Genomic DNA, 22177 nt, shown 5'->3' on the forward strand with positions numbered 1-22177 from the left:
CCCACCTCCCTCCCCACCCCACAAGCCTAGCCCCACAGAAGTGATGCTGTTACCTTTGAGAGCGTCTGAAAGAATCTTCCTGGGCTTCCTGCAGAGACAGACCTAAAAGGGAGCTCGAGAGATGAGCTCGGCCATGGCAGCTCAGCTGAGCGTTGCGGAGTGGACGCTGGGAGCGAGGCATGGAGGAAGGAGGTTGCCTTCTGTTGAAAGAACATGTGCATGAGCACACACACACACACAGGCACACGCACGCACGCATACACAGACACGGCAGGGCTCACCTTCACACACTGGCCCAGGCTCCCCCCTCCACTGACTGGGCCACTGACCCAGGGGCCCAGGTAAGCACAGGTGCTTACAGGTAAGCACAGGTCCCATCAGGTGTCAGAGTCTGTCCTGGTCACTGAGGAATCCCCAGAGGCCGGGCCAGCGCCAGCGCAGAGCAGCGCTCAGTAAGTACTGACTGAAGGTACGAACCAAGGACAAAACTTTGGGTGAGGTTTGGGAAAGGAGAGCGTGGTGGCCGGGATGACCCCAATGACCCCTGCTGCCAGGGCTCACGTCTCTGTCTGTGTTGTCTCCTCCCACGCTGGGCTGGGGAAGGTCTCTGTGCCCTGGAGAATGTGGCAGCCGTGACACCGCGGGGACTGGATTGTGAAAGACGCAGGTGGTGGAGGAAGCCAGCTCCTGAGTCCTGAGCAGCCCCATGCAGAGACCTGCTGGGGAGCCCCTGAGGCTCCCCCAATCAGCCAGCCAGGGACTGAGACTCCTCCTTCAGAAGACCATCGCCCAGCCAGCGCCGGGGCACCCTGACCACCACCTCCTGAAAAGCCTGAGCCGAGACCTCCTCTCCACTCAGCTCCTGGATTCCTGACTCAGCGCGAACTGTGAGACGATGACGCCTCTGGCTTGAAGAGGCTGCAGTCTGGGGACAGTTGTGATGCAGCGTTAGACACTAATACAGGGAGAGGATAGCGCCCCGGTGTAGCTCTGCTCCTGGGCACTCTTCCCCAAGACTGCATTTGACCCCAACTCATGATCCCTTTTTTCCAAAATTGGTTGGGAGAGAAAGTGTGGAGATGGTCACACCGACAGGTATTAAGGTTACAGATTACGTATGTTTCGGGAAGGTGCCAGGTGCTCTTTGCACCCACCCCCAGCTCTTCTCAGACATTTCCCCTCTAGGTTAGGAGAGGTGAATCCATTTCTTTCAGGACTTATCTTCTGGCTTATTCTGTTGTTTGAATTTCCAAGGTTCGGCCAGGCCCCAGCTCCTAGAACTGCTCCTGACCTGTACATGGCACTTAATACATGTTTGTTGGATGGATGGATGGATGGATGGATGGATGGATGGATGGATGGATGGATGAATGGATGGATGGATGGATGGTGGATGGATGGATGGATGGATGGAGAATGGATGGATGGTGGATGGATGGATGGATGGATGGAGAATGGATGGATGGTGGATGGATGGATGGGTGGATGGGTGGATAGATGGATGATGGATGGATGGATGGATGGATGGAGGATGGATGGATGGATGGATGGATGGAGGATGGATGGATGGATGGTGGATGGATGGATGAATGGATGATGGATGGATGGAAGGAAGGAAGGATTTACAGATGGACGGATGGATGCATGATGGCTCGCTTAGGCCTCCATATGTGCTACTTACCAAAGGGTTGACTGGGATTCGTGGTCAAGACCTCCTCACTAGCTCCCTCCCTTGAGCTCTGGGCCTGGCAGGGTAGGAGGGAGAAGCAAGAAGGGAATTGACTCATCACTACTGAGTCAATAATGAGCTGCGCTAATGAGCTGGGACTGAGAAGGGAGACGGAACTGCGGGGTGGAGAGCGAGACTGGAGACTTCTCCAGCCACCACTGTTTAGAAGCTGCCGTGGCAGATTGGGAATGAACTGGTTTCATTACTGCATAATGAACCCGGATAATAGAAGGAAGGGCTGGCGGGCTGGCAAAAGGAGAGGAGAGCCTTCCCCGCTCTCCTTTGTCAGGCAAGAGCCAGGGAGCTATGGGGACCAGAGAAAGGTGTGTCTGGCTCGGATCAGGAGAAGCATCCAGATGTTCCGGAGAGAACAGCGAATTGAACCTTCCAGCAGAGCCAGCCCCCTCCTCCGACTGCAGCTGTCCTCTCAGTCCCTGTGGGCAGGCAGCATCCTGTGATCGTGGGAATCCTTGCCGACTGCAGACCCCAGAGCCTGTGCTCCGAGCGCCACTGCCAGGCACAGCGTGGGGGGAGCCCTAGCAGCCCGCTGCGGAGGCAACGTAACCTCCCTCAGCCTCGGGATGTTGAGGGGAGCATCCAGAGCCCTAAGCCTCTACCTTTTAGGATTTCCAGCTTTGACAAATAAAAAATAAGGATATCTAGTAGCATGCAGATTTCAGAAGAACTTATGGGGCATATCCCAACAATCACATAAGATGTGCCCCAAATCATTCACTATTTGTCTGAAAGCTGAATTTAACTCGGTGTCCTATATCTGGCAATCCTATGACACCCACCCCGCCACCCACCCTCACCTGTCCCCTGCCACCCCAGGGAGTGGTTCTAGACACTGAAGCTCAGATCCATGGCTCCTTGCAGAGAAGCAGGGATGAGAGGTGTGGCTCCGGGAGAGTGGCAATGACAGAGGTTCCACAGATGGCAGGACAAACTCCCCCAAGACCCATGGCTTTTATCAACCCCTTTGTGAAGTACAGAGGCCTGTGGGATCTGGCACGGGCTCTGCAGGCGTGACCTGTCTCTGCTCCTGACCAGGGCTCGGCGGGGGACAGCGCTGCCCGGGACACTGCTGGAGGCTGCGCCACCCGGAGCTGGTCCTCCCTGGTCACGATGCTGCAGAGGGGCAGGGGCCTCAGCTGGGTCCTCCGGGGCCTCTGCCAGGACTGGGCTTCCTCACACCCTGGCCCTGAGCCCCTTACACGGTAGCTCGGGGGTCTGACATGAGTATCCCCAGAGACCCGGGCAGAAGCGTCTGCTCTCCTGACCTGGTGGTACTGCTGCCGCGACGCCCGAGGAGGACCGTCACCATGTGCCCGGGCTTGAGAGAACAGAGCTACCTTCTCATGGCAGGAGAGTCGAGGAAGGAGCGGGGAGCTGAGGGGAGAGGTCGGTGCAGACACGCAGGGAGCTCTGGGGGCCATGGGGAGGTGGGACGTTCTCATGCAGCGACAGTGACGGGGCTCCAGGGGAGGGTGGTAGGGGACTGGGGTCGCTGGAGAGGCTGGGTGGCTCCGGGAATCAGGAGACCTGGGCGCGAGGAGGGGGACACTGGTTGAGGTCAGGGGGACGGCAGGGCCGGGGCCAGGGGGAGGGACGGCAGGTTTACACTGCTCATCACCAAGAAAACAAAGCCTGCCACCGACACTGCACGCGCTGACACCATCTGCCGGGCTCCTGCCCCCCAGGCCCTCTCCACCTCTCCACTCCCGCCACCTGCACACGTGGTGGCCCCGCGTCCCCCGTCCACTGGAGAACAGAAACCTCTGCCGGCGGCCAGGCCCTCCTCCCCACGTCTCAGACAGGCGGTCCGGCTGGGGCTGCGGCTGCGTCTGCAAACCTCTGGCGGCCTCCCTTTGGGGCCTGGGGAGTCGGCGATACTTGCGCTGACTCATGGGTGGCAGTTTGGTCAAAACAGGGGAGGGGAGGGGCCATCGGGCAGCTCCACACAGCTCCTTGCACCCCATCCCTCTTCACCCCCCAGCACTGCCGTGACAAGGAACGAGTGACCTTAACCTCAGGCCTCTTTGCTGGGAAACCTGGATGCTCACGCAGCGCCCCCACCCGCCCCTGCCCCCAGGGGCCCGCGGTTACGTGTGGCGGTGGGAGCTGGCACCACGTGGAGCCCCTGCCTTTGAAAACCTGAGTTAATTGGATTTCACAGCATCTTCTCGTGCCTGCCCGTCCTTATTAAATGGCAGAGAGAAGAGAAGGGAGGAGCCGATCATCACCCAGGCAAGGGGAAGATTAGGACAGTGGCCTTGGTGGAAAGTAATCAATGCTTAGCCTCCCCCAGCTGGCCTCGCCCCATCAGCGCCCCTAGAAATTGGGGTGAATGCAGAAAGGGGAGCTACCCTCATGACGTCTTACACAACTGGCCACAGTAGCCGCGTGCCCACGTAATCATGCAGGAGTGTATATAAGTGTATGCATGTACACATGCATATTTGTGCATGTGTTCATTCTGTATGCATGTGTGTACCTGTGTGCACGTGTGGTGTGTGCATATGTGCACGTATGTGCTGTTGTGTGCATGTGTGTACATGTGGTCGGCAAGCATTATGAGTGTGTGCCTGTGTGGTGTGTGTGTGTGTGTGTGTGTGTGTGGTGGGCAAGTATGTGTATGTGGTACTCTATTTGTTCATTTTGTGTGTGCACATGTGGGTGCACTGTGTGCTGTGTGCATGCATGTGTGTGTGTGTTCTGTGCATGTGTACAAGCGAGCATCCCACACAGTCCCCCCAGCTGGCCAGGGGCCTGCCCAAACGATCCTCTGCAGAGCTGCTGTCTTGCTCCTGGTAGGGTGGAGAATTGCCCCTGGGACCATGAGTTCCCTGGGGCTTTGGCTGCCTGCAGATCTGAGATGAGAGGGTGGGGAGCCTTTAGGGGACTACTCCCTCCCCTGCTGTCCTAGGCTCATCATTTAAAGAAAAGCAAGAGGGGCTTATTCAAGACATTGCTGGTGAGGAGCGTCTCTGCTCTGGGGCTCAGCCACTCCCTTGCCAGCACTTCTCGGAGGGCAGACTGGCCTCCCCACACCCTGGACTCCAGGTTTGCCCTGGCCGTGGCATTGGCCAGCGAGATACGAACATACAGATACAAAGGTTTACAGCGAGCTGGCATCCCCGACTCCGCCCTCCTAGACGGCGCTGCCGCCAGAAAGAACACACCCTGGCGGCCTCTAGTCTCAGGAGGGTGATATTGGTGGAGCAGAGCTGACGCCAGGTTCTGCCTGAAGTGGGCACATCAGTGCCCAGCCTAGCTCTGCTGCACCAGGGCCAGCCACACCCCCACCGACCCCTCCACCCTGCGGAGAATAACTGTGCGCCAGTACAGAGGGCCCTCGGGGTTCCCCCTGAGACTCCCAAACGACCGCACCCAGCTGCAGAAACACAGCCTAGATGTACTGGAAACTACGTGAAAAAAAATCAAAGCGTAAATATTTAAAAGGCTCTCAAAGCCTAAAAGGAAAGTTATGAAGAAAAAAGACCCATGGATTTAACGACGGAGCTATTACACGTCTCTGGACAGCGGCGCATTATGAGCATATTGAAAATGCAGCAGAGTGTCTGCTAAAATTCAATTTAATTTTTGTCCCACTTTTTTAAAACACTGAGGCGAACACCCCCTGGGGGGGCAGTGAGAGGGCATTTAGGGCAGAGCCCTTGGCAGGGGGGGCGGGCATTTTAGGCAGCCATCTGCATGGGGGGGGGGTGGCAGCTGAAACAGGTTCTGGGTGAACCTGAAACAGGAGCTGAAACAGGAGCAGGGGGTGGAGAGGAGGGAGGAAGAGGCGTGCAAAGTAAGGAATGTGAGTTCACCTTGACACGGGAGGGGTGGGGTGGGGTGGGGGGTGTTCAGACCCAGCCCAGACCTGGGTCAGGACGTCATACGTGCATCCGGGAGCTGATGGCACAGACCCATTTCCAGCACTCTGGGTGGGGCCTGCAAGGTGGGGAAGGCCCCCTGAGTGAGGAGGACCCCTTGCCTCTTGTCTCAGGGGGGTCCAGGCAGCGTGTCCAGGGGGGCTGCAGGCTGGGGCTCCATCTACAAAAGTTGACCCGTGTCCCTGGCCCCAGCTGAGCCCCCTAGACACCACCATGCCCCAGGGACTGACCGAGGAAGGTCAGCATGGGAACTTCCAGACTAGTCTGGGCCCCCACACAGCGCCTTGAGCCAGGTGGGGTGGGGGGCGGACAGGGAGACAGAGAGACGCAGGTACCTTATTTCAACAGAAACCAAATAGTGATCTTGAAGATGCTCAAATCATTCAAGAAAACTGGGACTAGTAAAAAGGTCACAAAGCAAAGGTCATTTAAAAGATGGAGAGAAATAGGGCCTCCCTGGTGGTACTGGGGTTAAAGTCTCGGCACTATCAAGCTATTGGCAGCCACTGCAGCCTGAGTTCAATCCCCGGCCAGGGAGGTGACCCACATGGTGCAGCAGACCTCTCCTGTCTCCCCTGCTGCTCCCCTCAGCAGTGTATTTCAGTAGATCCACCTGTTCTGCTCCCCACTCTGTCTCTGGTGAATCTTCTCACCCCCTACACCTCCACCTACACCCCAGGTCTTATATGCATAAAAAAATAAATCTTAAAAAAAATGGAGAGAAATAAACGTTTGCTTGTGACTTTATATTTAAAAAGGGGGGGCCATCTTGAAAGTTTGCTTTAGCAAACATTTACTAAAAGTAGGCTGTGAGTACAACTCTTTTTTTAATTCTTTGAGTGACCAAAGACGAACTCCAGTGTTGATTTGGGGGCGTCATTGTTCTGACGAGATAGTCTGATAGTGAGATTCACCGCCCTGGATGTCACATCTGACTTTCCCTGCACAACCATAAAAAGGACAATTGTTTGCAAAAAATATATTTTAAGGCATCATCAATTTTCCCAATGGCCTGTCTTAATCCTCTAAAATTCGAATCTCTCTCTTTTGAAGTGCCTGTCATTTCATCAACCTTGTAGATTCTGTCTTCTGTAATTGTTAGCTGGCTGAACTCAGCTACATTCTCATTTGCCAGTGGCCTCGCGTGGCATTCAAATAATTCTCCATAATCACTTTGATCAACCTCAGGAAATTTTGCATCTTTGGCAAAATTTGAAATCGTTTTGCAGTCTTCTCATGAATGTTTGTAACATGTGGTTCACAGGAACAGTCCAGCCCACAAGTCCAACGAGGAGGGTGGAAGAGTAGGCTGGTGTTTAGTATGAGGGATGCAGGAGGAGCAGCAGCCACGTTTGTGAGAGGTCAGTTTATAAGAGGTCAGTCCACGCGTGGTTATTTCTGTGTTAAGAAAAAGCCTGTTTTCCTGTGCAGCCTCTAACTTCAGGCACTCAGATCATGAGACTGTGGAAAACAAGGACCCCCTGACATAATCAAGGGCCATTCACTATAATATGTAAAGAGTCCATGCAAAGCAATGAGGTAAAAAATGGGCAGAGACCAAAACCTATTATGAAAAACAAGAAGAAAAGGCAAGAGGCTAATAACCATAGGGAAAAAGTATTCCGCTTCACTGTAAACAAAGAAGTGCAGAAGAAAGCAATATTTCGCCATCAAATGAACGTTTTTTAAATTATAATTCTCGGCGCTGTGAAGGTTATGAAGAACCAGCCCCTCCTTATACGCTGCTGGTGGAGTGTAAATTGGTACAGTCTTTCCAGAAAGCAAATGCAAAGCTATATCCAGCCTTACAATTATTTCAGCTGCATCATAATTTTTTTTATCAAGTCCCATGTTGCCTGTTCATCTCCTCACATCATTCTTACAACGAACAAAGACTAAATCAAATGTTGATTTTGAGGGCGTAATTTTTCTAGGGGAAAAAAATCGTCTGGTGGCACAAAACAATATCCTTCACTTTGAGTGAAGTTAATTGCTTTTCCAGCTCTCTCTAAAGTTTGATCTCTCACTTGGAGGCCACTTTGCACAGGAAATAAAGACTTTCCCTCCACGTCCCTGTTGGCAGGGGCAAGAAACCCAATGGTGTCGCATCAAAGAAACAACGTGGAGTAAAAGGCAGCTCCTGCTCAGCCACGCGCTCCCAGCTCACCTGCCTTAGTTTCCCTCATCAGCACCGTCGAACTACATAGGTTACAGGCAGCGAGAAGCTAGGATGTTAAGCCCTTAGTGCTAATGCTAAGCTCCACCAATATGCCAGCTGTGATTTTCTCTGGCTGATGGGGTTAAGGAGTTTTAAAATGTTCTTCAAACTTTCTATGGGTTTATAAACTCTAGAATGAGCAAGCATCACATTTTTAATCACAAAAGGAACTTTTTTTTTTAGAAAAGACAAAAGTGGGACTGGCATGAACAAAGTCCAGAAATAGAACTGGGGAGGGGAGATGCAGAGAAAATGTCAAGACAATTCAGAGGCAGAAGCTTCAGTAGCAGGTGGGTTTCATCTGCATTGAAAGAGCATTCGTCTCTGTAGACAGTAAGGAGTCAGGCAGCCTGAACAACAGGCAATGCCTGGGAGGGTGCAGCGGGGAATTAGAGAAGTCAGTGAGCGTCTGGATCAATCTTCATCTGAAGTATACCCAGCCTCTGGATTTCCCAGGCACCTGCAACAACTAAGTCATTTTGTTTTTTAAGCTACTCTGAGTCAGTTTTCCATTGTGGCCCAGAAAGTATTCCGACTGGTAGAAACAGGACTTGGAAAGAACAGGACTTGGAATCAGATGTTGAGGTGAACTGGCCACTTTCTAGCTCAGTTAAAATTCTCTGAGCCTTTGTGTCCGACAGATGGAATGGGCTACTTTCGTGCTCTGTCACCACCATAAAGATAAGCATTTGGGGTTCTTAGATGAGCATAAGATTTGAATTTTGCAAATTTCACATGCAGGCACAAGAGCGGTGTGTGGGACCCCAGAATGAAATCACCAGTGAGGGTCAGGTCTGCAGGGACGTACGGCCAGTGGAGGGGCCATCACAGGAGTACCCCCACACTTCGGTGTGCATAGGAATGCTAAAGTTGTTCAAACGCAGACTGACTCAACAAGCCTGGGCTGGGGCACAGACCCTGCATTGCCAGTAGGCACTGCCAATAGTCGACCTGACTTGCGCAGCAGGAAGCTCAAGGCAGGTCGAGGAGCACACCACCTCCTGCAGCTCCTTTCATGTTTAAGATGGTCAGAATGTTTATTGCTGTGCTATTTACAAGAGCCAAGAGCTGTAAATAACCTAAGTGCCCACTGACAGACAAATGGATAGAGGAAGTGTGGCATACATACACAGTGGAATATTACCCAGCTATAAAAAAGATGAAGCCCAGCCATTTGCAACAGCATACAGGGAGGTAGGGGGGAGATGCTAAGTGAAATATCTCAGATGGAGAAAGACAAATACCCTGTGATTCCACTTATGCATGATGTGTAGAGAAGACAAACAAAAGGATGAACTAAATAAAACAAAAATGAACTTTTAGACTATAAACCAATTAGTGGTTACTTACCAGGACAGAAAGGTGGTGGTAGATTGCACCAAAGGGGCCAACTGGATGGTGAATTGGATTTTTAGTGATGAACTCCTGTAGTATATAGAGATGTTGATTTGAATGATGCACAGTTGAAACGTTTATATTATAATGCAACGTACTCCACTAGAGTAAGAGGAAGAGGATGGAGGTGGTGGTTGTCAAGAGGCAAGGGTCACGTTTACGAACTCAGGCTGCAGAGTCATCCCCCTGCCAGCGGTGTGACCTTGGCAAATTACTCCTCCAACCTTGGGCTCCTCCCATGTAAAAGTGGCATCACAACAGTACCTGCCTGCTAGGGGTGTTATAAGAACATAAAATATGCAAAGAACTCAGCGCAGCGCCTGCACGTCGCACGCACTCAACAAATGAGAGCCATTTTTCTTCTTAAAACCCAGCAAAAAGCCCGTGTGGTCTCAGCTTTGAGTAATGTTACAAGTCAGCACCACTTTGTTAGCCAAAAATAAATAAAATGCAATTACCATCTCTATTGGAACCTCTCAGAGTACATCAAAGGTGATTCCATGCATTACCCGTAGCCAGACTCCTGAAACCCAGTTCTGATTCCCACAGTCCTCGCGCTCCAGGCTTTTCCCAGCAGCTCACTCTGGCCTGGCGATTTCTGTCCTCCACCCCGCTCTTCGCTCCTCCTGCTCCCCTCCAGCTTAGGCTGTTTGGCTCTACTGGGTGGGCAGGGGTGTAGTGTGTCTTGTGTCTCTGCCCACTCCTCAGTCTGTGCAGCCTGGAGGTCCCCGGAGCTGTCTGAGGGTGTTGGTTGGGTCTCCTTGGGTCGAAGGTGGACAATGTGAACCAGCATCGACCCATTCAAAAAGGCAACGTTCACACTCAGACTTGTATGGTCATCAGGGCTGCTGTTGTGCACATCTGGACTCGGGGCCCAGCTCCCCCTCCTCCTGCCTCTGTCTCCCCTTGGACTGGCATCATTTTCTGTTCCACAGGAGCTCCAGCTTACAAATTCATAACCCCAAACTCAGAGTCTAGTAAAGGCTCAGATGTAGAGCCCAGAATTGAGACTCCTCAGCTCCAATGGCCTCTCTGGGATGTGTCCAGTCTGGAACCACTCCCAGCTGCCAAGGGGTGGAAGCTGCTGACTGGCTTAGCTGAGGTCATATGCTCCATTGGGGGTGGGGCCAACTTCTGCAGAAGTAAATAAGCAGGGAGAGGGGAAGGGGTGAACCCCACATAGGAATTGGGGTGCTGTTATCACAAAATGAAGACAAGGAGAACAAAGACTCTGTGTGTCAACAAAGTGCCCTCTGCAATTATGATTGCCTTCAGGGAAAAAATACAATTTTTCTCCCACAGATACTTCAGAGTATTGGGGGGTACAGGCCCTAAGGAGGGGCGACCTGCTTGGACACTCCCAGGGTAGGTGAATGGTAAGCCAGGCCTTAGCAAGGCTAAGATAAAAGGTGGAGGAGGCTAAAATGAAGCAGCGGTGAGGACCCTTGGAGGAGGCAGGTCACCCGTGTTTCCTCCTGTGGACTGTAATTCCATCTGCTCTGGAACCTTCGGGTTGGGGTGGGGGCTGGACCCATGGGTGACTGAGGGGGACACACGGTAGCGTGTTGTTACACCTTTAACAACCGGCTCTCTGGAAGGGTTTGCTGATTTCCGAGGTGTACATCATATGCTCCCACTGTGGCCGATGTAAAACTACCAGGTTCCCAAAATCCCCGTTCCGTGACAACAGCGCCGGTGTGAGCCAGCAGCCGCCTGCCTGGGAAGGGCTCGTGCAGCACTTCAGGCAAACTGTAGGGGGAGGTAGCGGACAGCAGCCTGGGGGAGCAGGGAGAAGACCAAGGGCAGAAAACAGCCACCCAGCTCCGACAGGAGCTGGAAACGTTTCTCAGGCGCTCCCGGCAACTGTGGGTGCTAAGCCCATAAGAGATTAGGAGTCTGACGTCAGATGGACATCGGGACTGGTGCCAAATGCCGACCCTGTGTCCAGAAGTTACTGGAAAGGGACCGTGACCCTTGGGTCCCCCAGTCCATGTTCACTCCCTGAATCAGATGACCAGAAAGTCCAGAAGTGCGACCACTGGGGTCACTTCCCTTCCCCAAGTCCCTTAACTGGAAACAGACTGACGGAGCGGTGAGACCTGGGGTGCAAAGCTATGCAACGACTACACGCGCCCTCCATCAGGAGCGTGCGAGCAACGGAGCGTGGCTTCACGTCCCTACGTCAGAGTCAGCCAAATCCCAGGTCTGCCTCCCACAAGGGTGTCTAGAAGCTCCGTCTCGCTCAGGGCTGCTCCCTCCCAACCAGGGTCCTCGAGGAAAAATTGGGTCCTTGACACTCCCCAGCCGCTGTGCCAGGCTCAGGCTTAGGCTCTGCTGAGGGGACATCCTGGGGCCAGATGCCCCTCCCCAATACCCCAACCCCCCAGGGGCCTCGAGGGGTAGAACTCACGGAGCCCAGCCCCAGCTTCCTACTCGGAGAATCTTCCTTTTGCTCTCTGTCCTTGCAAAACTTCAGCTGCTCTCTTTCATACCAGGCCGCGGGCACCGTCGCCTTAGTGAGCCAAAGCTTTCCCGGGGAGCAGGGAGAGAGGGGGGTCCTCACAGCTTCTGCTTCCAGCCCACAGTGCCCCAAGGCAAGCCAGCGGAAAGACTTCCCCTGGAATGGGCGTAGAAAGTAGAGGCCAAACCAAACCATTCTAGACAGTCTGGTTATTCTACTGCAGTGAGAACAACACACCACATTAATATCGCAATACGTTATCCTGCCACGTCGCTGGGAAAAGAAAGGAGGCGGGGTGGGGAGGCGAAGTGGAGCCCCAGCTACAGAGCGGGGCAGCCCGCGGCTGCAGCAGCGCTCCCCCGGGTCGTGATGGCCCTGAGAGGTCGTTGGCCTTGGAGAGGCGGTTCACAGAGGAGGGCGCTGCAGCTTCCTGGCGGTGGGTGCCGCCCTCTGAGGCCCAAGCCCAGTGAGGGCTCACGTCCGAACTGGCAAGGTCACCTGCAGCGTGGCCGGCTGGGGTTGCTCTCTCGTCCCTCCTGCCTCCCCCCACCCCTCTGTTCCAAGCCCTCTCCTCCCCGGCTCCTGAGCTTGTTTTTTTACGCACAACTCAACACAAGACCAAGCCTGGCAGCACCCTACCCTCCCTCAGAGTAGCCCCCGTGACTCGGTCTCCTAGACCCCCCCATTTCTGCTCCGACAGCCCTGGCCACACGTGTGGAACCCTGTCCGGCCCCCAGGCACCTCCCCAGGCCCCATGTGGCCTCTGCTCAGGGAGCGGAGCCTCAGCCCAAGGCAGCGATCAGTGAGGATGCCCCCGAGTCACCCGCCTGAGGTGGGGGAGCGCCAGGGCTCATTGATTCACAGCCTCCTGAGGGTGGGAGCAGCCCCACTTCTTGGATGAGGAAACTACAGACAAGTCACTTGTAAACTCAGTGGCGAGAAAGCACATCCCTGCGACGTGGCCACCTTGTTCCGGGCCAGGCGGAGGGGACACATCGCCCAGCCACACCCAGGAGGACTGGCCGGGCTCATTCACTGACTGCGCTCGGGAGGGAGCAGACAGATTCCCCAACAAATGAACTTTGAGGCTGGGAAAGCCGCTGAGTGATTGAGCTGTGAGGAGCAGCCTGGGGCTGCGGTTTGCAAAGCTGACACAGAATTTCAGTCCACCCTGACAATCCCACACAGCAGGCCGCTAGCACTGGGGACCCAGAGCTGGGGTCAGGGCGAACTCAGGGTGCCCCGGCCACACCCACCACCAGAGGGGCGTCAGGAGCTGGCTCCACAAGGGATGGTGTATGAAGTGCACCTTGGAGCATGCAGCACCCAGGGGAGGCGCAAGGGCAGGCCACGCTCTCTTCCCACTGGGTAGCACTTCCCAGGCCCTGGGAGACCCCGGGGTGCTGCTAAAATGCAGGTTCTGATTCAGCAGGTGAGGAGTAGGGGTTGGGGCCTGTGTTCCTAGTAAGCCCTCGGGGATGCTGATGTGACTGATCCTTGAGCACCTGCCAAGGAGCAGGGCTGGAGGGTGCCCCAGTCTTGGGAAGGGCAACTTGCCAGGTGGGGCTGACCTGGGCAGCTCCTCTGTCCCCTCCTGAGCTCTCAGAGGGGGCAGCAGGTTCCTGAGGCCCGCGGGCTCTGATGGGTCTGGATGCCCCATAAGATGCCCGCCTGCCACAGGCCCTTGCCAGGCTGCAGTCACTGGCACCAGAGCAGGTTTGGGTACCAGAGGGACTGAAGAAAGTAATATCCTCACAGCCTGGGGGGTATAAATAATGAAAGTCGGATCCATAAGTAATTACTTTTTAATTAATTAGGAATGATGAATAGCGAGACCCAGCGACTCCGGGCGGAGTGGTGTTAACTGTAATAGCCTCGTTCCTTTCCCTGCTGAAATTGATTTGCCAGGGAGGCGGCCAAGGGGAGGGAACACTGGGGTCCAGGGACAGCAGAGGGCAGGCAAGGAGGAAGGGACAGCCCCTCTCAGGCCAAGCCCCCACCCCACTGAAAGAACTTCTCCCTGGGGAAGGGACCTGGAGGAAAAAGCAGGTGCATTTCTCACTTCCTAACCCTTTACAGACTCACCTGACACCTTCCTGGGGAGAGCCAGCCGCGCCTTCCTCTGCTCGGCGGGAGCGAAGCTGCGGTCCAGGGGAGGCTGGGGGCTCAGACACTGTTGCCGCCGGCTGCTGGGCAGTGGGGGGACCCTTCGAAAGGCAGCTCCCGAGTCCAGGGGACAATCAGCAGGCCTGGAGAAAGATCAAGGGCTGGTGACCCCCCCCACACCAGGTCAGGGCCAGGTCCTCACGGGGGTGGGCAGAGAGGTCCGGGCGGACCACGCCATCCTGCATGTTTTCCTCCCAGCCAGTGTCCCCAGCAAAGTGCACCCCGCCCAGGCTACCACCTACCGTGAACTCACCCAGAAAGTAGGGCGGTTCTGAATCAGCGGTCCCAGCCCCTACTTCTGGAAGGAATGGAATGATTCCGCCAAAGTGGGGAAGGCAACCACCAAGCAGTTGGAAAGGAAGCAGCCTCGAGTGTCGTGGCACGAACCCCCGTGGGGTGTGTGTCCCCCCACTCTTACTCCCCCAGCCTCTGAGCACAGCTGTCGTGGGTGAGGTTCCCCTTCCCGGCAGTTCAGCCAAGCACGGCGCTGGGAAGGAGGCAGTGGGAAGGCCCGGGGCAGAGACTTGCCTACACATGTGAACAGGGGCGGGCCCGAGGCTGAGCCACGCACCTCCAGAAAGCACTTACGGGGGCACCCTGGAAACTGCCTTATTTCCTGGCCCTGACTCCCTGGTAGGTGCGGTCCCCGAGGGCACCGCTGTCAGCCCTGGGACCACCACCAGGCGGGTGGGGTGAGGGCCGGGAGGGTGGAGCCCGTTCCAGCAGCTTTGAGGAAGGAGCGAAGAGCAGGCGGGGCCGGAGGGAAGCTAGAGGGGGCGCTGATTAGGACTCTGCTCCACCGGCTTCTTTACCCGAGGGGGAGGAAAGCTCCCAGGCCCTGCGTGCAGGAGTCCTGAGGCCTTCGCAACTGGGCCTGGGCAGAAATGTCTGTTCAGGGCGAGGGAAGCCTCCAAGTACAAGACCCTGAGAGGACACTCTCCTTACCCTGGACCAGGCCCCAGTGGGTCCTGTCTTTATCTGAAACTCAGGTAATTTTTTCGTCATCGTTTGCATTGAATTTTTTAAGACAGCATTAAAAAAGTCTCTACTTTAGGCCTCTCCGGTGGTGCAGCGGTTGAGCGCTGGGTTGCGAAGCTGCCCGCAGCCTCTGCAGCACCGGTTCGATCCCCGGCTGCTCCCCGGCCACCGGAGGAGGGTCCCACATGGCGCGCAGACCTCTCCTGCCGCCCGCTGCTCCCCTCAGCAGTGTCCTTCGGTCCTTCTGCCTGCTCTGCTCCCCGCTCTGGCTCTGGTGAATTCTCTCACCCTCCCGCGCTTCTGACTGTACCCAGTGCTTGCATAAATAAAAATAAATCTTAAAAAAAAAAAATTTATCTCCCTTTAAAAAAAAAAGGTCTCTACTTTGCTGCGTTTTCACTGCTGTCCCCACCCCCAAGCCCCCCCCCCCCCCCTTTCCTTAATTCTGGTGCCCGGAGCAGTCTGCCTTCGCTCTCCCTGGTCTTGCTTGGAAGCCCTGCAGGGAACACAGAATACGGATTTTGAACTCAGGTGCAAAGCCAGGTCCAGTGTAGCCACAACACCCCACCAAGCCCCAATTTCCTCCTCCATAAGCACAGGTCGCAAGGTCTCTGCAGAGAGGGGGGAGAGGAAATCAAGTCACCCGGCAAGGCGGAGGCTCGAGAAGGCAGCTAGCTACCCAGCCTTCTCCCGCCCACCCCACCCTTACCTGCGGCGGCACAGGGGCCAGGGGCCCAGAGCCCACCAGAGCTGGGAGGGGCCCACCAGCCCTTCCGTAGTGGCAGGCGGGCACAGAGCAGGGTCTAGGAGCCGGGCAGCCGGGTAAGGGAGCGTCCTGGAGCCTCGGTGGCTTTTCAGGCTTTTCACACCATTTGGAGTGCAGCACCCAGGTGCTCGGCAGGCAGGGGACCGGGGGAGGGGGGCCGGGAGGCTGGCAGGCCTCCCAACCCCCCACAACTCTTCACTCTTTCTGGGCTCTCTGGCCTTCTCCGCCAGGCTCTTCTCTGCTGTTGCTTCGACCACTGCTCTCGTTCTGCTGGCGTCCCCGGGACGCCGCCCTTATAAGCCCAGTCTCTCAGCCCAAGTGTGCCCACCTGTGTATGCCCAGCCCCTACTCCACGTGCCCGCCATCAGGCACGCATGTAGGACCGCAGGGATCTATCATTAATGCTAATGGCAGGAAGGAGGAAAATCCTGATAATTTTCACTTGCCCACACCCTCTGAAGGCCCTTCTGGGCCTTTCTTGGGCGAGGAGAGTGATGAACCACGCTGATCAGCACAAGCTGTGTTGAACCAATTTGTTTGTGTTAATTGTGGCCAATTAAACTTTTCTTAAGTGCCCCAGGCTGGGCTGTCTTGGGAAGCCGATCTCTGGCCAGATGGGGAGAGATGCCTCCATCCGTGCCGTGTGTGACGGGGGGGGGGGGGGGGGGCGCAGGAATTTCAAGGCGCTTCAAAATGATGACCAGATGGACAAAGGACTAGGGAGCCCAAGCCAGATGGAAACGGGTGACCAGGCCAGTCTGACAAGCACGGCCCCCAAGAGGGACCTATGTGTGTCGTCCAGGAAGCCCTCGGCCAGCCGGGGCCGGGGCCAGGGCTCCAGGAAGCTGGGCGGCAAGGCGCATCCCACCGGGTCAGAGCCTGCACTGGAGCAAGGCCCCTGGGGGTTTGTATGCACAGGACTGTTTGGGGGGGCCTGGGCTAAGATGCCCTGAGACGGCCCCATCCTGGAGCAGTCTGCCCAGACACCACAAAGAGGGTCCTGATGGCTGGTTAACATGGAGAAACATGGCGAACACACCCACCGCATTAAACCCTCCTCGAGAACCCTTTAAGCAGGTGACCGGGTGATGTGTATAGTGAAGGAGAGGCTGGGACTGTTAGTGACACCCTTAAGGACCTAGACACAGGCGCTGATCCACCAGGAGGCCTGCCCCAGGGTAATATGTCACAGTGCAGTGCTACTGCAAAAAAAATTTTTAATTAACCCTCAGGACATGCCAGCGGCTTCCTGCAGGAGCCGGGCCAGACCAGCAGCAGGACTCGCCTGCTCGGCCTGCTCTCCCTTCCATGGGGGCACCTGGATGCCCTCACCTGGCTCCCAGGCCCTTTGGTAGTTAACTAGCCCATGACTGAGCCGAGTCTCTCTGGAACATTCCTGTAGGTGTGTGGCTAATTCGCCCGCCATCCTCACGGGTGATTCCCCGGCTTCGGGGCACTGGAAGGCCGGAGTAGTTCACATAAGGCAGTGGGAATAAGTCTTTTTCCCGCTGCAGGGTAGGAGGCCTGGAGTGTGTGCAAACCAAGTCCTCTATATCCTGGTGTGAAGTGGTCCCGACCCTCCCTCTGCCTGCACCCCCTCCATGAGTGGGTGGCAGGTGCCAGGAGTGTGCTGAGCAGGCTGCGTGGATCCTGGTGGCTAGCAAGGATCAGCTTTAATAATTATTAGTGATCTGCACATTTTCTGCAGCAGATGAAATAATTGTACAGGAGGGCCAGTGGAAAGAAGAAAACCACTAATGCCTTTTCCTCTCAGCATTACAGCAAACGCTATCGAGCTCACCCCAATTAATTAGCACTCCGTCTCAGCAGCACCTTCCTCCGCTCATCCCCACAAATGCGGTAGGGCATCAGGGGCCCTGCTGCCTGCAGCGCAGCCGCCCCACCCAAAGGAGACCCGGGCCTGGGCAGACCGAAGGGCCCTTCCTGAGCACCCCCCATGTGACCTGGGGGCATAGGGTGCAAGTGGGGGGCGTTGCTGGGGTCTCTCCCCCTCCAGCAGAGGGGGAGGCTGAGTCTGAGCCCGTGGTGATCTCACCGGTGCAAAGAAATGCCAACGGCCAACAAGGGGCCAGGAGAAAGGGGGACATGTTGGCACCCCCAGAAGCCCCAAGCACTCCACATGGGCTGTCAAGACCAGCCTTACCGGCCCGTGACCATGATGGTGGAGTCACTCAGGCGTGCAGGGCCCCCTTCAAATTGATAATACCTTTACCTTTGAATCTGATTTGTAAGTGAAGTCAGGGGGGACAATAGAGCAGGCGCTGGGGCCGCCCTCTTCCTCCCCACCTCCCTGGGGTGACTCTCAGGTCCTCACTCTCCCCACGGCTGGGGGCCCTTTTGGGGGTGGCAAACCAGGCATGTGTACCCCATATACCAAGTTGTGGGCTACCCCCCACCACCCCCATATCTGTGAGTTTCTGCACTCACCTCACACGCACTGCCATGCTGAGGGGGTGTGTGTTACACAGCAAATAAAAACATCTTGACAGGGTGAGAGAGAAACTATGAAAAAAACTATGAAGAAAAGGGTTTTTGTTTTCTGCTTTTTGGGCAGGGAGCCCTCTTTCGTGTTTTGAACGGGGCTCTGCAAATTGTCTAGCTGCCTTGCCTGCTGCTTCTGGGGAGGGCGGAGGTGTCTTAGGGGCCCCCCAGCCTCTGGGCAGCTGTGACTACCACTGTAGAGGCTGGACAGGACACAGTGCAGGTTTTCTGATCCCATGCAGACCGGGTAAAGGAGGAGTCAGAGTCCTCAGTGGTTTTTGCAGGTTTTTTTTATTGGGGTTCACCAGGCATACGGCAGGCAGGGGTGCTAAGGGGCCAGGAGGTTGGCAGGCCTCCCAGCCCCCAGCAAGTCTTCACTCTATCTGGGATCTCCGGCCTTCTCTCTCGGCTTCTGCTCACTCTTGGCTTCTCTTTCGGCTTCTACTGGCGTCCCCGTGACACCACCCTTAAAAAGCACAGTCTTAGCGCAGGTGTACCCACTTCAGGTGCCCACCATCAGGCATGCATTCACGATCACAGGGTTCCCTCATCTATCCTGACAGTGGGAGGGCAGAAAAGCCTGCTACCTTTTACCTTACCCTAAAACCACCTAGACCCTTAATGACACATGGAGACCCTGCCATGTGCCAGGCTCTGGGTGGCCCCATGGGGGGAGCCGGTGGCCGTCCCAGTGTCCACAAAAGCTGCACTCCTCGCTTCTATCGCCTTTGCTGGCAACTGAGCACCCACCTCTGAAAATCCAAAATTTTTATAAATTTAAAAACATAGAGGAAAGGAGATCTTGGGGCTGATTTGCGAAGCCCTGAGGCTGGGCTGGAATTTGCTTAGCTGGGAAGGTGGAAAGAAAGTGCCCGGGGGAAGGTTTAGGATGCTCAGATCTAGTAGGCCGGCCTGCGCTGGGGGGATGGGAGGTTGGGGAGAGTCGGGCGGGGCGGGGCCAGCTTCTCTGGCCAAGGAGAAGCTCAAAGGCACCACCTGCAGCTGAGCAGAGGGGAGGGAGGTGACCCACTTGATGCCAGGATGGGGTCAGAGCCGGTTCCATCCAGGGTTCTGCTCTGTGCTGTGCAACTGGGAGCCCACCTCTGAGTGTGGTGAAGGGGCACAGCATCCCTCTGGGGGCCTCCTGCCTTGCTCTTCTCATTTATTAAATGGGTGCCTTGGCTCAAATAAAAAAAGTGTGGGTTTAAGAGCATCCACCTACAACAGGTGTTCGCTGTCCTAACTCGGGCTAGTGCCACGCAGGACATCAGCCTGGCACCTTGTAAACAGCAGAAAGGTATTTCTTGTGGTTCTCAAGACTGAAGTCTGAGATTAGGGTGCCAACGTTGCCGGGTTTGGGGGGCTTTTCCAGGTTGCAGACAGCAGACTGCTTTGTATCCACATGTGGTGGAAAGAGGGTGCAGGAGCTCCCTTGGGTCCCTTTTATGAGGACAGTAACCCTCTTGGTGAGGACTCTACCCTCGTGACCTAATCACTCTTACAGGCCCCACCCCATTGGGGGTCAGGACTTTAACATATGAAATGGGGGAAGGGGCATACGCATTTGGTCCGTTACACTAACCGAATGCCACGCACCCTTTCATTCAACCCAGGAAGCCTTCCTTGCAGTAACCCCCCGCCCTTGCCTTGCCCTGTACACCCACCTCTTCTTCTCACTTGGCCATGTGACCTGTTTGGGGAACCCTGGGTTCTGCTGGGACTGAGCTAGGCCTCTGAGTGTGGTGCAGGGAGCACAGAGCCCCCAGGGGGCCTGGAGCAGTGGCCGCCAGGCCTCAGCACACCTGTCCGGCGCTGTAGTCATTGAGTGTCCTCTGAAAACATAACCTGGGAGAAGATCGAGGCTGGAGACTCTTTAGGAAGAGGGTAGGTGTGCAGGGGCAGGGAGGAGGAGACAAGAGAAAAAGCCACTGGAGGGTGCACCACCCTGTGGTCACTGCCATGGGTCGCCGCAGCACGGGTCCAAGGCTGGGACTCGTCTGTCAGGACAGGAAGCGGAGAGCTTTACCCACTGATCCCGACAGGTCAACTCCTGCAGCTTGAGACAAAAATCCAGAGCAGAGAAGGAAGAACATGACTGCTTGAGAGGAGGTGTCGGGTACCTGGGAACTCTGCTGCAGCAGGAGCTGAACTGACAGGTGAATGGGATGTAAGATGAGGCACCAAAAATGCCTGTTGTGAGGCCCAGACGTGGCTGGGAGGCCGACCAGGTGTCCCCTGCTCCTTGTAGCTGTCACATGCAGAGGGATGGAAGAAAGAATGTGTGGCCAGTGTAGACCGGACCCGACACTGACCAGTAGCAGGAGTAGCCCGGTCCTGTCCAGGCGAGGCCCACTCTGACCCCATTATCATCCTTAGTTTCCTAGTTCCAGGTCTTGGCAAGGCCGTGGGGAACGGAAGGTCACCCAGCCAGGGGGAGCGGCCACCAGACAGGATGACACATTCCCCAGCTGGCCTAGTGTTTTCTTAACCAGCTTCCTAAGTAGGTCTGTTTCTAGAGTGGTCCTCAGCTTGGGCCATAATGGCAAACACAGTCCTACAGGTGAGAATAAGCAGTGTGTGTGAGTGCGTGTGTGTGTGTGTGTGTGTGTGTGTGTTAAGGAGGACTCACTGGGATGCAGGAGAGCTGGGTTCCCACCTGAACTTTGCCCCTGTCTCACTGTGTGATGAACCAAGGGTCTACACAGTCATTCATCACTTAATGATGGGGATATAGTCTGAGAATGTCATTAAGCGGTTTTGTTGTGCAAATGTCACAAAGCGTACTTATGAAGCCAGTCAGCTTGACCCGTTTCCTAGGCTACAGCAAACTTATGTAACTTTTTTTTTTTGAGGCCTCCCTTCACATACGCAGTGGAGTCTAACATATATTTGCAGATAATACAACCTAGGTACCGGTGTGGTTCTGACATGAAGTCAAGCTTGACACAAGAGGGCGCTGACCAGGCAATTTATGCAGGGGGGTGGGGGGAAGGTGGGGGGAAGATGGGGGGAAGGTGGGGGGACTCATTCAGAGCAATCCCAGGAATCCAGTTATCTGAGAAAGCTTCTCCTTGAATGGTTTACATCTTAACCAGTCAATAAATTTCAGCCCAATTCTTTGCCCTTAGTCCACTCCTTAGGAAATAAAATTTAACTCTTGTTCTCAACCCCACTCCATGAAATCAATATAAAACCCTTCCCTTTCCTAGAAGAGGAGGCAGATTTAAAATTTTCCTCCTGTCTCCTTGCAATAAAGCTCTTTATTGTCTCAAAACTTGGTACCATAGTAACTGGCTTCACCTTGCAGCAGGCCCATCGCTCCACTACACTGATGCAAACCTGGGGAACCAGGTACACAGGCACGCCAGGCAGAGAGGTGGCATGGTAGGAGGCAGGCGTGGGCCAGGCAGGGGGTATGGGAGGCAGGCAGGCAACCAAGCCTCCTGGCCCCCCATGAAGCGACACTCCTTCACCAGGCTCTCTCTGGAGTTCTCTTACGGTCTTGGCTCTTCTGCAGTCCCTCCTCCTCTCGTCGCCATCCCCCCATAGCTGTGCTTTTACCCCCTGCCTCTGAGGCACAGGTGTGCACATGCGCATACGCGCACACACCCATGCTCGGGTTTCCTTAATCAGGCACACGTGCCCTATGCCCACGCGCCTTCTACGTTAACAAGATCAAGGCCGCAGGTGACAGCCACAGAGGCCAGGAACTCTGATCAACTTCATCTACCTACAACAGGCCAGGAACGAGAGATGTCAAGCAACTTGCTCACAGAGCACACAATTTCGCTCCAGAGCCCAGCCTGAGCCAAAGGAACGTTCCTTAGTTTCCTCTGCTCTGGTGAGGCACAAGGCTTTGTCCCGAACGGTGAATCAACAAGCAGGAAAATGACAGGACGGGAGAAAGAGCCACAGTGAAGGGATGCGGGTGCTCCTTGGACGGGAGCTAAGAAATGGAAGTTGGCCCGGTCACTGTCCCTGGGTTCTGGCTTGCTCCTCTCCCCCAGCTGCTGTCGCCATCCTCCGTCTGGGAGGCCCTCACCCCACCTGCCCCCAGGAA

The 22177-nt window shown here is 55.4% G+C and overlaps 1 long non-coding RNA gene across 2 annotated transcripts; it reads right to left on the reverse strand.

Annotated features, from left to right (window-relative positions):
- Window positions 1-6378: 6378 nt before the first annotated feature.
- On the reverse strand, window positions 6379-13935 carry LOC119232661 (uncharacterized). Of its 2 annotated transcripts, none has more exons than XR_005122173.2 (3): window positions 13791-13935; window positions 9200-9274; window positions 6379-6572 (listed from the first exon to the last, which is right to left on the reverse strand). It is a non-coding gene; the product is annotated as an uncharacterized LOC119232661 (long non-coding RNA). The 2 variants fall into 2 exon arrangements; XR_005122172.2 differs by lacking the exon at window positions 6379-6572 and adding an exon at window positions 8164-8318.
- Between the last annotated feature and the right edge of the window lie 8242 nt (window positions 13936-22177).

This window comes from Talpa occidentalis, unplaced genomic scaffold, assembly GCF_014898055.3.
Source record: "Talpa occidentalis isolate TD23 unplaced genomic scaffold, MPIMG_talOcc4v2.1 talOcc4.7, whole genome shotgun sequence".
In the NCBI taxonomy this organism is placed as follows: Eukaryota; Metazoa; Chordata; class Mammalia; order Eulipotyphla; family Talpidae; genus Talpa; species Talpa occidentalis.